Source organism: Nannospalax galili, unplaced genomic scaffold, assembly GCF_000622305.1.
Source record: "Nannospalax galili isolate Female #2095 unplaced genomic scaffold, S.galili_v1.0 scaffold433, whole genome shotgun sequence".
NCBI classification, from domain to species: Eukaryota; Metazoa; Chordata; class Mammalia; order Rodentia; family Spalacidae; genus Nannospalax; species Nannospalax galili.
The window spans coordinates 839,814-856,331 of record NW_008338715.1 but is presented as its reverse complement, the minus strand read 5'-3'; the positions used below and the strand labels follow the sequence as shown (position 1 = coordinate 856,331).

General features: G+C 33.8%; 1 protein-coding gene across 8 annotated transcripts in view; it reads right to left on the bottom strand.

The window, feature by feature from the left end:
* Positions 1-16,518, bottom strand: part of Epha5 (EPH receptor A5) — a 378,563-nt gene that overhangs the window by 158,220 nt on the left and 203,825 nt on the right. The window lies entirely within an intron of this gene.

Below are 16,518 nucleotides of genomic sequence, written 5' to 3'. Positions count from 1 at the left end.
CGGCGGGCGGGGAGGCAGGGGGTTGGGGGGTGGGGTGGAAGGGGGAATGAGGCTTAGGGAGTCCCGGCGCGGAGCGCTGCGCTATAGACTTACCACAAGAGGCCTGAGGTTAGTAGTGCAGGCTAGGAGAGCATTTCCAAACATTTTAAGAGAAAATTATGCAAAATCACTTAAAATATAGAGATTATAACCACAGGGGAATGTTGAGGAAATTTAGATAATTCCGTTTAAAAAGTAGAGTTTCATTTAAGTAAGTTAAAAATTATGAATTTTAAAAATTAGCATGCAAATAGCATCATTTTTCAATCAATAAACAGCATTTTAGATAGAATTTGAAGGCAGTATTAAATAACAGCCTTTTCTCTAATTTTAAAGTAATTAAAAGATCAATGACTTATATTCATTACTTAGTCATTAAATAAGCTTTCTGAGTAGGTACTTGTGGTTTGAATGTGAAATGCATTTGGCCACTAGGTTCTTAGGTGATGCTACTGTTTTGGGAGGTCATGTGGCAGAGGTTGCCCTCCCACCACATATTGGCCTTCACAGTCATAGCTCAGAATTGCTTCCATGCAGTCTGTTTCCTGGATCAGCACACCATGCAAACAGTGTAGAACATGCATTCCCGCTGAAACTGAGCAGTTCCACATTCCTTCCCTACAATGATAGAGTGCATCTTCTGAAACCCTCAGTTCAAATACATTTTCCTCCCTTAAGCTGCTTCTGTTTGGTACTTTACTGAAATGATAAGAAAAAATAGCTAGCATACTATTATGATATCACCTTATGAATCATTGGGGAGCCAGTCTTTAATAAAAAATAATCTCCCCAAGAAGCTTTTACACTCAGTTATAAACTTGACCAACACAAAATTTTCACCTTTCCAACATAAAAACTCAAAAGTAAATAACTAACTAACTAAATAAATAAATAAATCATGAAGAAATGATACACATGATCAGCACTGATCCCAGAGAGGGGGCTATGCTAAAATATATATGAGACTTGTGCCAATACAGCAGAACGAATCCTGACTGTCTATTTCCTAATGTACCATCTATTTAACAAACCACGACAGAAAATGATCAAATTTTCTACCCAGTAGAATAAATAAGAGAAATAAGGCAGATGACAAAGAGTGAAAACAACACTTGGGCATGCCAGAAAACCACTGAGAATATGAATGTTGGTCAGCTGAACCAGTGTCATAATAGCACTGACTGTGGCAGGGGAAAAGAATCCTCAGGTATTCCCAGAATGGAAGATTTGCTGCAAAAATGATTCAAATTCCAATGTGTAGGTCGTTTGTCTTGTGACTCTGTTCTTTTCTTTCAGGCTAGAATACATTCACGTTCCACAATTTCGGTATGTATGAGTTGCTTAAGTTAGTAGAAAACAATGTGAAGAAAAGAATATTTCTCTCACAAAATGGACTTTAAAAGAGACACACTCGTGCCAGCTTAGTGAAAAACTCTAAAGATGAAATTTCTGTTAGTCCAGCAAAAGCCAATCATTATGCACCGGATGCTTAAGAGAATACATGTAACATCAAGTAAGTCTATGTGGTATGTAAAATAACCACCCACCACAAATGTCTACAACCTAACTCATAGAAAGTGTGAGAATATTATATTGTGTAAAACTGGGGAACTAATGATACAGATGGAAATGGATTACTGTATTAGTTACTTTTCTGTTGCTGTGATAGAAACACTGAACAAAGCAACTTGTAGAAGGAAGAATTTATTTGAACTTGTGGGGCGAGAGTTCATTCTGGCCACGAGGCATGGTTGCAGAGGTGGCTCGGGAGGGGCAGAAGCTAAGCTCTCACATCTTTAAGTGGGCACAGGAAACAAGAGAGCAACTGGAGATCCGGCAAGGCTTAAACTCTCAAAGCCTTCCCCCAGTGACTTGCTTCCTCCAGCTTAGTCACACCTTCTAAGACCTCCCAAAACAGCGCCACCAACTGGGGACAAAATGTCCAAATACTAGAAGCCCATGGGGGACATTCTCATTCAAACCACCACAGTTGCCGATCATGAAACGGAGAAACTGTCTTTATATAAGTATGCACAATTTAATCATATGATTGCGTGAAAGGCAGAGAAAGGCACAATTAGGGATCAATGTGTGGCAATACACAGACTACAGTCACCATTAACTACTTTTGAGGGTGAATGAAGATCGCCCAAAATAAAATAACTCTTTTGCTAGAGGATTAAAACTATGTTTAGATTAGGAGAAATGTGAAGTTCTTAACTCCTGAGAACAAACGTCAAGTTTAGAGCCATAAGCAAATATTAAAGCACTATAATATAATATATTTGGGGAAGTACAGCTAGATTCAATGACAAAAGACAAATTCTGTACCAATCTATAATCTTACAAAAATATTTAAAATTTATTCAAAAATTTACTTAAGAAAGCTCTATAAAACTTAGAGATTGACACATAATGATAATTTTATTTTTTTAATCATCACTATTTTTAACATCTTTAAAGTGATTTTAAATATTATATAATTAAGAATTTTAACATAAATTCTGATTAGATATAAATAATATCCTTCACTTTGTAAAAGGAAAACAAATAAGAAAATCAAGGAAGGGTAGATTGCTCCTAAAATGTAGCTTATTTGAAAATTATGTGAATTTCTAACAAGGTAGATAACATATATTTTCAAGTGTTAGTCTTTATTAAGGCTTAAATAATATTGAAAATTTTGAGCCCATGTGGAAGTTACTGAAAATCCTATGAAAAACTTTCTAAACACAGAATTAATATAATGATTGTTTGTGCTAACTAGCACATGAATGTGGACACAAATATTAAGTCTTCATTTAAAGGTAGTGTGGTGGCACATAGAGCTGAATACTTTTCTATAAGAGTTTAAATAATAGTACGGTAGAAATCATGGTAGTATTTTAAACCACAGAGCGTAAAGTAAAAGTATTTGATGTTAAATGTTCTTATAAATTATATTGCATGTGTGATTACACAGTTTTGAGGTAAAGAGCACTGATATTTCTAAATCAAAAATAAACACCAACACTACCAAAACACTATAATAATAACACAGACCAGATCTTTGTCTTTTGAAAGACAAACATCATGTAAGAGAATGCTATAAACTCAATTTTGATTTTAAGGTTTTCATAGCTATTACTTGTTAAAAATGTGTGAAAACAAAAGAATCTCATCATCCCTTGCTCTTCCAACAATAATTACAAATTCTTAAGAATTTATTTATTTATTTATTTATTTATTTATTTATTTTGTCTTTTTGAGACAAGGTCTCCGTGTAGCCCCAGCTGTCCTGGAACTCAATATGAAGGCTGGCCTTGAACAGAGATCAACCTGCCTCTGCCTCCCAAGTGCTGGGATTAAAGGCATGTGCTACCATGCCTGACTAACAATTTATGCTTTTAAAAGCATGTTTTCTGGGGACTGAAGAAATGGCTCAGTGGTTAATAGCACTGTCTGCTCTTGCAGAGGACTCGAGTTCAATTCCCAGCACCCACATGGTGGTTAACACCTGTCCATTAGTCCAGTTCCAGGGGAATCCAAAGCCCACTTCTGATCTCTGCTGTACGACATGGGTGCACTCACATACGTGCAGGCAATACACTCATACACATAAAATAAAAATAATAAAGAAAATATTTTTAAAAAATCATGTTTTCTGAAACAAATGGTTCCTTTTATATGTGTTTTGTGAATATATGTTCACATATACAAAGAACTTCCAGTTTTATGCAGTGTTGATGAAAAAAGAAAGCAAAGAATGATAACTCATAATATAATGAGAATATTCATCTTCAAACATCATTTATTTATTAGAAAAAAGGAGAAAATATAGAAATCGACAATGATTTCTGTTTTCAAAGACACTAAGCAGATAAAATTAAAATGAAGGAATTCATGGTTAGAATAATACTGTGTAATTTACTGATAAAACAGACTAAAGGAAAATATTGTTTCAGTAGTAATTTAAGCATCAGTTTACAGTATGAGTCATACATGCAAGTATCATGATGAGGATTCAATAAACTTCTCTTAGCTAGTACTAGAAACATATCTCTTTTAGTAGAAAGCATTTCATATATCAAAAACAAACACAAAATAACTTATGAGGCAAGATTCTTGTTCTTGCAAAGATGTTGACATTTCAGTGTCAAACTAAAAAAGCACACATTTCCTTTATTGTAGTCTAAGAATATTTCAAAAGATTTGACAACTATCCACAATATCATAATAAATGAAAATATTCCCTATGGGCAAACAGTCTTATATATTTCTGTGACTTCATTTTGTGTCCAAATTTCATTGAATAATTAGATCATCATCAGTAAAGATCAATTATCCTGGTATTGATACTTTTAAATAAGATATGATTCTTCAGCACTGAAGGACGTCTGGGTACAAACACTTGCCTGGATAGGACTTAATATGCATGGCAGAATACAGGAGGTCTGATGGGAGGCTGAGGGGCATGGATTGAGGAGAAGGTCTATATTTGATTAAGAACTTTTTTGTGAAATGCACAAAAGCTCAATAAAAATTTAAACATTGTCACCCAAGCAGGTAAAAGTGGTTCATCATCAAAGTTTTTTTACAGCATCTGAGACTGAACCAACAGCTTTGTACATGTCAAAGTCTCTGCCATTTTTATCAATTTTTAATAAATGAAGTTGAATATCATGACTAAAGGGATTTGAGAAAACAATAAACATACTTGCAGTAAAAGAGAGAAAAAATGTGAAGTCAACAAGTCCCTCTATCCTGTCTTTGAAAGATATTGAATTTGATGCAATTGATATTGCGTTCAATACTTAAATTTATTAGATTTTAATTATTCAATTCATTAATTCTTAAGTAGGATTATTAAATCCTCTGAACTTCGAACATACATTTGACTATAATACTACTTTTCAAACAGCTCGTAGGTATAGATCAGTTTGCCAGTAAAGCACAATGAAGACAGAGCATTTAATAGATATTTTATACATGAATGTATGCATGCTAATCAATTTTAGAAATATGAAAACAGAAACATTTTTAATATGTCTGGTATAAATTATTTATGAGTTCAAAATAAACTTTGCTTCAAATCTCACAAAAGGCTTCTGCATGTTTCATATGCGGGAGATTTTACATACTTGATCCACTATTACACTACATCCTCGTAGGACAGTGAAAATATTTACAAGATTCTAGATCATTGCAAGTGTTGCAAGCACTAAGTTCTCAGAAAGTAGCAACAAAAGGCAATGCATTTCAGAGTGAAGTAATAAAGAAATATCCTATGCATAAAAATTGATAATATGCAGTATAAATCATTATGCAAATAAGTTAGTAGAATGTATGCAAAGTGATAAATGATTAAATAGTTTTATAACCATGAAGCTCTGATTCTGAGTTGAGTCACAATTTGATGATTCACACAGAAAATATTTAAAGAACCATGTTTATGTTGAACAGAGTAAGTCTGTAATCAGAATTTACACAATAAAGAAGACTTAAGAACTTTCCAGAATACAGTTCTCTACATGAACTGGCAAATAATTTCTGCATTAGAATTTCTTTGTTCCCCTCTCCAATCTGCCCATGAGGTTTGTGTATGGGATAGGAATATGCAGATTCTTATTTTCTTTCTTGGATACATTAGATCATAAAATAAAGTGGTGGGGTCTATGAAAATGAAACTTAGCAAGCTATCACAGGTAATTTTTTTTTTTTTTGTCTTTTTGAACCAGAGTCTCCCAGAGTCCAGCTGTCCTGGAACTCACTATGTAGACCAGTCTGGCCTTGAACTCACAGAGATCTGCCTGCCTCTTAAATGCACTGAAGAGGAAAAATACTGTGATTAGAAATAAAGATAATGAGTTTGTCAAGGTACTATGTGATAAAAGGCTTAGTTGTCAAAGTGGTGTTAGTAGGAGTTGGTAAGGCTTTTGAAAAATGAGGTTTATTTATCATTCTCAGGTGATTGGGGTCATGTCCACGAAGAGACTCTAGGGAACCAGTTCCTCCCACTTCTCTGCTTCCAGAATGATGGGAACAGTTTGTTCCACTGTGTTCTCTCAGTGAAACATTCACTAGAAGACTAAATACTAAGGTCCCATCATATTAAGGACTGAGACCTCTGAAACTGTGAGAAAAAAATGATATGTTTTCCTTGTAAATCACTTTTTTCTAGGATATTTTTTTATGGCAACAGAAAGTTGAATGAAATGCCACAAAATATGGGCAATAGTTATACAAAATTTTTCTATAGACCTACCTTCATAAAATTATTTTGCGGGACTGGAGAGATGGCTCAGAGGTTGAGAGTACTGACTGCTCTTGCTGCTCTTGCAGAGGACATGGGTTTGAGTCCCAGCACCCACATAGAGGCTACAAACTCTCCTTAACTCCAGTTCCAGGGGAATCTGTCACCCTCTTCTGACCTCTGTGGCATTGCACAGACATGGTGGACTCACATACATGCAGGTAATACACTCATACACATAAAATAATAAATATATTTAAATTTTATTTTGTAAAGATTTTAGTGCCTAGAGAAGAGAGATTAAAACAGCAGTTAGACCTTAAATAATATCTTATTTCAGAGTCATGGAGCAACAAAATGTGAATAAATGCAGCTCTATGTCTGGATCCTTAAATAGAGAAAGGGGGAAAGGAAGGTAGAGGGGAGTGAGGAGGAATGATGGGAGAGGAGGCAAGGGGAGGGAAGGATAGAAGTTAAGGAAAGAAAGGAAAAGAAGGGAAGGGGGTGGAGGAAGTTGGGCACCATACGTTAAATACATAATTATTCATATTGTATAACCATATATGTGATTATGTCTCAGGGGTTTAGTGTTTGTTAAGTTAGAATTTATAATTATCTGAGTCTAATATCTAGCATATAAAAGAAACAAAAAAATTATTGAAAATGCATTAAAATTTATGGATATGCATTATATTTCAGTATCACCATTTATAGTTGGAATTATGCTTCTGACTTAATAATATAGAAACCATAAAACTCATTTATTAAGAAATTATTGTAACAGAGAAATGGTAGAGAATGTCTTATCCTCTTTCTTCCATTTTAATCTAGAATTATTAACAATGTGACAAATAACTGTAGTGGCTTTTCTCCAAAGCAAGCAGGACAGCAAAGTAAACTTCCTAAGGAAGAAGTAATGTAAACAGATCTGAGCTACTTAGGGAACAGATACAAGGGAATTGACTCTTGGTAGAGACATGCCATATGTAATATTCAGAGATAAATGAATTTAGAATAATCATTCTTGGACTCAGATTCCTATTCCCTTACTTACTAGATCTCTAGTCGTGGGGAAATCACTGAAAATCTTTTATAAAATATTTTATTTATTTATTTTTATTTTATGTGTATGAGTGTATTGCCTATATGGGTATAAGGGCACCCATGTCTTGCAATGCCCATAGAGGTCAGAAGAGGGTATCAATTCCCTGTAGCTGGAGTTATAGACAACTGTCCACCACCATGTAGACACTGGGAATCAAAACTTACTCTGCAAGAGGAGTCAGTACTCTTACCACTGAGCCATTTCTCCAGCCCCGACCACTGAATATCTTTAAACTTCAATTTCTTTATCTTAAAAATGGGAATAAGAATAGTGTCAGAGAGATATTCTCAATATCAAATAAAGATATTCAGATAAACATGTTTCTGTAGGAATGTGCACAAGGGTTTTCAAAATTGCTAAATATCACTGTCTCTAATGTTATGGTACATAAAGAGAAGTTAGTGAAGAAATACTGGACCTGAAACTGACCTTCTAGGTGAATATCTAGCACAATTAAATTAAATTAATTTTTTGGTCTGAGGCAGAGTATCCCTGTAGTCCCTTCTGGTGTGGAGCTTGCTGTGGTACAAAAGCCTGACCTGGACCAAATGCAGATCTGCCTAAGTGGGCTAGGATTAAAAGCCTGCCCCCCCCCAAAAAAAAACCAGAAGAAACAAAACAGAAGAGGCTGCTCCACCATGCCCAGTTTCTAAAACAATTAATTTTAAAGTAAATAAAGCATGAATTAAGGAATCCTCCAAAAATATCATACTCCATTCTTTAAACCTGTTAAAAAAACCAAAGGGGAGTTGTGGATATTTTCTCTGTATAAGAATCTCATGTTGAACTGTTTTCATGGTAGCAAACAGGCCTGGGAGCAGGCACAGAGCATAAGCCTCTTTTAGGATGAATTTCAATGCAGATTGGTGACCTTAGTTGGCAAAGCTAAAGCATCTTTGTTGGTAGCTGTCAGGAGAACACTAATCTTGTGACAAAAGCATCAGTGTGAGGACAAAGCCGAGATTCCCAACACGCACTTGAGCAAAACATTTGTACTTTCTGTTAGAAATCTCAATAACCAATCAAATCAATTTCCATCTTTGTATGAATGAGATAGTGAACAAAATTTGTAGCTTTTCAAAATATATTTTGAAAAAATAAACCCATTTTCTACACTAAACTATTTTCTCCTTTCTGCTCTTACTTGGATTCGCCTACACCTGTCCATTTTATGATTGCTTTGTATACTTTATCAAAATTAGAAGAACTTCAATTGTAATATAACATGTAATGCTTTCAGGGGGAGTGGCTTCCAGATTGAGATGCTCTGTATGAATTACACAAAAATTCAATAGAATATTTACAAAAAAAGAAAAAAGCTGTGATGCTAGAAAAAATAGCCCTCATTGTAAAAAGAAGTTTCTTGGTTTGCTTCCCCACACTTGAACCAATCATATTTTATCATCTGTGGTCCTATCCATTACTGTTTGCTTTAAAGTATTTTTTCTTTTCAATTTACTTCAGTAAGGAATCTGCTTTTATCATACGAACCCGGTATACAATATATTTTCTGTAGTCAGCTATAGAGATTCACTTTATTTGGAATATTTTTGACAACCTTCATAAATACTACCATAGTAACATTGCTCAGTATTCTGCCATGTGCCATGCAAATCAATGATTATTTTGTAGAGATTAACTCATTTAGTTCTTATAGTTGTCCTAGGTCATAAGCTCTAATATTTTTTCCATTCCACAGTATGCCAATTGAGATAGTACTTATTAATATCCAAACAAAAGCTTAATAAATGGCAGAGAGATGGAATGAAAAATCCAGATAGATAGACCAGTCATCAATATATGAATCAGCTTCTTTATAGAAGCTGTTGAAAACAATTTCTTCTATGTACATATATATGATTTCAAAGACAGTAAAACTATATTAAATACACTCTAATGAGAAATTATATAAAATGAAAATGTTCACTAGTCTCCTTGGTTTTAGTTTTCTTTTTTTAAAAAATGAATCTTTGTGTGTATTCAGTTAAAATCATGATATTAGGACTTTAAAGTGAATATAAAATACTCATAAATTTATTATGCAGATAATCTGTGACTCTCTTAGTGGGTAATTGTTACAAAAAGTGGAAAAAATGTGAAAAAATGAGACAAGTGTTTGTGAAGAATTGTGGAAAACCTCACCACTGGAATGTTTGGACAATGGGAAACTCTAAGTTACTATAAATGCACTCAATGATTGAAAGGGAGTCCTTGTTTTGAGCCATGCCAGGTGGGCCACAAATCATTTTGGAAGTGGTCTGCTCACTTGTTTTATAGCTAATACACATCTGATCTATGGTGGATAATTAGTAGTAAACAGCTATTCTCTTTTGGCCCAAACATTACTCCATGTAAGCTCATGATTCTCTTGGGAGCCAATTATCCAGTTAATATGAAGGACAGAAAACTACTGGAATATGACACTTCCAAGATTCTATAACTTCATTTTGAAAAATCATGGCTAAGTAAACTTGGGAAGAAATTTTATGCATTTCTGACATTTTAGTAAGAAAGAACTTTATTCAGCATGGTACAAATTTATTATTGGCTATTCAACAGTATTAGTAGCTGACACAGTTGTTAAAAGTGTCATCAATTAATTCAACAAGTCTGGACTGAAATGCCACTGGGCATTCCTTAATTTATCTTTGAAGAAGGAATTCAGTTGCTTACTGAGATAGTAATGTTAAAGTGGAATTTTCCTGAGGACCTTTAAATCATCCAGTGAAAATCATCAGAGGGGGACAAGACCACTTTCATTATAACAGTGATAAGGTATAATGCTTTGAGCTTGCATAGGACTTATGCATGCTGTTACCATTGCTGTGGTTCTTTGAGTAACTAACCACCAGTGTGGAAGACCCTGCTTCTTTATAGTCATCCACCCCCTCTGACTCTTGCAATCTTTCTGCATTTTCTTCTGCAATGATCCTGAGCCTTGGGGAAAAGAGGATTGAAATAGTTGTCCTATTCAGGATAAGCACTCTGCAACCTCTTGTGAATAGGATAGGGGAGGGAATCTAAATACCACCAAACTATATGGTATGAAAGTTGAAAAAAATCAATACAAATTAAATAGATGTTTAAAAGTTTTTAAAATATAATTGCATTTTAACTTTTTTTGAAACTCTATAATTTCTGATATCTGTACTTGAACATTCAGAGTTCGATGCTACATGGAGAGAGAAAATAGTAGTACTATATCAGTGAAAGGAAAAGTGATAATGAATCTTATAATAGGCACCAGAAGTTTAACTGTAAAGAATTTAGTACAGTGACATGCCAGAAGTCTTCTAATCTGAACCTTCAATAACATCAAAGCCAGAGGAATACAAAGTGAGTGATCTATTTAATCATGATTTCTCAATACATTTCATACTTGAGAAAGTTAATTTATTCAACAACCCCTTAATTGAATAGAAAATGTTTTATCTAAAAGAAGAATACTGCAGTAAAATTACATTAGTATTATATATCTTCCATAGAATATTTCCTGAAGCTCTTTGAATATTTCTGAATATACTGGAGAATGAGAGAGTGGGGAATTATTGAGTATGTCCTTAAGACTAGCACTGATCTCTGTAGATTCAAAATGTCACTAATAAATATTGTCCTAAGTAGTGACTATGAGTCTCATGTGATACATGGAATGCTACATGTGCTCCCATTACAATTGGTATAGGGATATCTTCAGTCCATAATTTGATTAAATTCTAAGTCTCTAGTATGTTATGGTTTACTTTGTAATTGAATTTTTTGGCCTCAGTAATACATAAAGGAGAATATGTAGACATGTAGCACTGGGCAACCAATGATCTCTTAGTAAAAGAATAAACCAAAAATCTCTGAGTAATTTTAATTGGTGTTGTATAGTACAAAGATCTTGGAGGAAAAACAGGTAAAGAATATGAATCCCTAAAATTATTTTGATTTCTGTTTAATCTGTATAGAAGATAAATTAAAATTGTTGAACAAAAAAAGTTTACCCAGATACTGCTTGCATTAAGAAAAAAAATCTAATTTATCTCCTGAAGGGAAGTAATAACAACTCTGGCACTAGCAAATAGCAACGACTTTATTTTTAATAGATTTTATTATTTTTATTTTATGTGTATGAGGTATTACCTGCATGTATGTAAGTGCACCTGTGTCATACAATGACTGACCCTGGAGGTCAGAAGAGATAATTGGATCCCCTGGGGCTGGAGTTATGAATTTTTGTTACCCACCATGTTGACGTCAAAAATCAAACCCAGGCTTCTCAGTCCACATAATCGCTGACCATTTCTCCAGTCCTTACTTTATTTTTCTATAAAATATTTTATTAATTCTTTGAGAATTTTATAAATAGAGACAATGTATTTTAACACATTCTCTCTTCACTCCCATGCTTTCTAATGTTCTTTTTAAAATCCAAGTTCAATTAAGTGCTTTACATTTTCTGAAGGGCACAGGTGAAGGCATACTGGGTCTGTAGAAGAGTAATAAAATATGATGCCAAATCTTGGGTCCTGAGTGTGGGAAAGTCCAAGTGGAGGCCCTGGTGCCCAGGACCACATATGGAGTCAAGGACTTTGCTGGCCATCAAAGGATACATGAAGTCCATTCGCGAGAATCAGTTCTTTCAAGACAGGAAACTACAAATGACAGAAACCTCCCTTGTCCCCATCATAAGTGTAACACAGGGGCAAAGCCACTGCCATGCACAACTTGACATCTAGGCAAAAACAATTTATTGGAAAATGACAACAGTCCTGTGTTTCCACAAATTCTTAGGTTAGTATTATATGAAATTTTCAGTTTTCCAGTCTGATGTTCTAAAATGCCACTCTTCTGAACAAATGATGAAATATCACGCTTGTTAGCTATTGGAATGGATCAAATCAAAAGGATATGTCAAATTGGGTCTACAATGCAATCAGGGCACAATGGAAAGAACCAGGAAATAAAGTCCATTAGATTAAAGGGACCACTCACTTTAGTGATATTTCTCATTGTCTGGGAGAGCTTGCTGCATCCCCTCTGAAGTAAGGAGGAGGGGTGCTGCATATTTTCACCTACGTAAAGTCTAAAGAGCCCTCAGAAAGAAAACGTTCAAAACTCTTTGTCTACATAAAAGCAATTACATTTTGATAATTTCTGCCGTGTAATTAAAATTCATTATTTCATGTTAACTATTAATAATTTTTAGTTTGGTTTAGAACTAGCTTGTCATTTAGTATCAAATTTAGTATGTGCACACTAGAAGAACTTTAAATTTAGTTTAAATTCATACAATGAAATTTATTTTAGATAAAATATGTTTAGAAGGCTATGATACATGTATACTATTTTGTGAACATATAAGGAACCATTCAAAGTAGAAATTTAGTTTTAGGTGAGGTGTGGAAACTTAGTTATTGTGGATAAGTGCTATAGATTTCTTGAAGTAATAAAAGAGAACAGTGTTAAGTGTTCTTAGTGAATTTAAATATACTTTGTCTAAGAAATATTGTTTATTTTTAAAGAATTTAATGACATGCCAGATACATAGAATCCCTAGAAATTACAACTCCATCATTTTATTTCTTATTTTAAGTGTTTGCATAGCCATTGTGACTGTACATATCCATTATTTTGTCCTCTTTACATTTGACTACTCAGTGATCAGTACATGTTCAAATTTTATCTTCCATACAAGCAGAGTCCATTTCCCTTGTGGCACATTCAAATTTCCTTGATTTTCTCTTTCATATCATGTGAGTTAATTTTTTTTAACCAAGAAAATCTTAACGAAATGTGTTTGAATTTTTTCCTGTCGATCTCAATGACATGCTCACATTTTATAAACATTTTGAATTTGAGATCATTCTAATGATCTCAAATTAGCTCTTATCTAATAGCTTTTCTTAAAAATTGGCACCTTGCATTGACTACTAAAAAACATGCAAAATTAATCACTTTGTTTTTAGGTGTCTTCTTTCCCTTAATGATATGTTTGGGGAAAGGTTTAACATTTTGTGTAAATATTCATACATCAATCATTTAATTTAAAATTTTAATGGACTATCATCCACAGTGAGTTAATCAATCCCTGTTCTTAGCTGAATGAAATTTTCATCTTGAATGAATAAGCATTTTTCCTGTAATTTTTGTCATCTGTCTTTTGCTAGCATATGCAAAAAATAATCACATCAGTACCAAAATAATGGACCATTTGTTAAAGCCAGCTCATTATTGAAACAAGTTCATCAAAAAAGAAACATTTTTTTGAAAACCAATTCTTTGAGAAACTTAAAAGTAATGTTAAAATATGTCAAGATATTTTTAAAATAAAAAAAACACTAATGTAGAGAAAATAAATTAAAAATCCTCTATCTGTGATGTTGACATTTCATAAGCATTCAACAATGATCAAATTATATATATATATATATATATATGTAATATATATATAATTATAAATATATATATTTCTTTTTGTAAGTTATTTAAAATTAGCTTTTTATATGCAATTAAGACTTAAGTGATCTGGAATAGTTATGCTGGAAAATAATGTCTTTTAAATTTGGGTAAGTTTTCATGGATTCTGCAGTATGTACTGTGACACGTTGGAATAAAGTACCAACTAAAGGTCACCACAATACTGATTACAAATGTTTATATTAAAGGATCACAATGCCATGAGTACTGGTTTAAAATTAACTATCTTGGTATTTAACACAGTTAAGGTCTAAATCACATACTTTAGAGTGTGAAGGAATCAGCAAGTCAAAATAACTATAATGTGTATTTATTCATCGTAAACATCACTAAAACAATAAGTAGCCATTCTCTATTTAGCTTATCAAAGGAGAATCTTATAAAGATGTGAAGACTAAACAAGTTAACTGAATTCTTATCCCAAGGAAGATGTTCTCAGTGATTGTTCAGTGTTGCCAAGATGATAAAGTGCATTCATTAGAAAACCAAGCGTGGTTGAAAAGCTAAAAGATATCACATTCTGCAGTCTCTTGTTCCCTAAAATTTAGCCTCATATGAACTTGGAACAACAGCGGTAACATGCACAAGACCCATGTCGACTCAATCAGATAAAAACCCAGCATAGAACAAGGAAATAGGCAGCAGGTACACCTCTAACCAAAGAACTATTGGCAACTAATTACTGCTGGGTGAGGCAGAGTAGGTCTTCTTTAATGGAGCGACTTTAGATAAGCTGACTAGACATCAGTGGATGAACTTGCACCGAGGGACATCTGGGAACAAAAATGTGACCTAATAATGCTAAATATACATGACAGAATGCATGAAATCCAGTAAGGGGAGGAGAGTGCAGCTGGAGGAGGGTTCTAAATGTGATTAAGATCTATTATATGAAATGTTAACCCATGACTGGTGGCGCACGCCTTTAGTCCCAGCACTTGGGTGGCAGAAGCAGGTGTATCTCTGTGAGTTCAAGGCCATCCTGGCCTACATAGTGCGTTCCAGGTCAACTGAGGCTACAGAGGGATCCTGTCTCAAAAAAAGACCAAAACCAAAACCAAAACAAATACTCAATATTAATATTTTTTAAACCTCAGCATTAAAGCCTATATTTTTCCAATATCAGATGACAGTTTACATTTTCTGAAGACTAGTGCAGGTTACTGTAACTACTGCCATTGCCAGCTAATGGGAAAGTAATTTGCCCTAGTGTGGAACAGTTCCTAACATTACAGATTAGATGAAAAATTACAGGAAACAGCAGGGAATGATAAATCATGCTTCTGATCCTAGTCTTTCAGAGGCTTATGGAGGTAGATGATTTGAGCTAGTCACCAGTTTGTGGGACATAGTAATTGTAAGATCTGCTTAAGCTGTATACAGAAACACTATCGCAAAAAGAAAAATAAATGGCAAAAAAGAAAAAAATTCAAACAAAAGGCACTTATGGGCTTCACCTAAACAATGGTGTATACGTACACGCACACTGTCCTCTTGGATAAACCACAGTGAGCATGCATATGATGTGTGCAATATGAAAGGACATGTAGAACATTCAGAACGGCTGCTGCAGCATCACTTACGTTGTTTGAAGCGTTTGTGTTAGTCTTCAGTGCTTCCACTACCAGTTCTATCAATCTGAAGCAAGGAACAGCTCAACTTTATGTACTTTCTTATCATTGGGAAAATAGGATCTTGATTTTTCTGATAGTTCCAATTATTGATATTAATTTTTTTGACTGAGATTTGACAGCAATCTTCCTTCATCAACTGTGGTAATCAATAACTTACAAATGTACAGTAATATGAGAACTAATTTCAAATTCATTTAAAAAAAAAAAAAAAAGATGACCAGCTTGCCTTAGTATTGTGCCGAGTTCTAGCTCAGCAATATATACAAATGAAAACTTTCTGACCTTAAAGGGTATTTTTCCCCTTTTTCAATAGAATTTTTCTGAGTTTCTCATGCTATATTTTGATCAATTTTTGATCCCCTAGCCTATATGCAAGCTTTTAACTTCCAATGATTACTTACACTTGGAAAACAGTTTCACACCTAGTGGTAGAATTCTTCAGATCTCCAAGTGAAATATAAAGGTGTTTTGAGAACAGTTCAGAATTACTCTGAATTTTAAATCTAATTTTAAAAAATTATGTATTATTTTGGCTTTATGTCTAGGACTGTTTTGCCTGCATTTGTGAAAGTTCACCCATGTCATGCATTGCCCCTGGAGGTCAGAAGAGGGCAAAGGATCACTGGGAGCTGGAGTTAGGAAGTGTTTGTTAACCGCCATATGCGTACTGGGAACTAAACCCATGGCCTCTGCCATCTCAGCCAGTGATCTTAACTGATAAGTTTTCTCTCCAGCCCCAATACGAATTTTTGTAAGTCAATTTAGCAAAGAAAATTTAAGTTCATATCTATTTTATAATAATAGAAATAATAAAAAACTATAACAATTTGCAATGAAAACCCGTCTGTGGTGCCAAGCAAGAAACAAAGAGCAAATAAAATATGCTGTGTAAATGAATCTTAAAATTAAGGATTTTTATAACTAAGAAAGTAACAACAACAACAAAACAAAAACATATGTTTGTGTCAAAAGATGTATGAAACTGCATGATTATTTGCTATACAATGATTTAAACAAAAAATATATGTATAATGATGTAACTCATC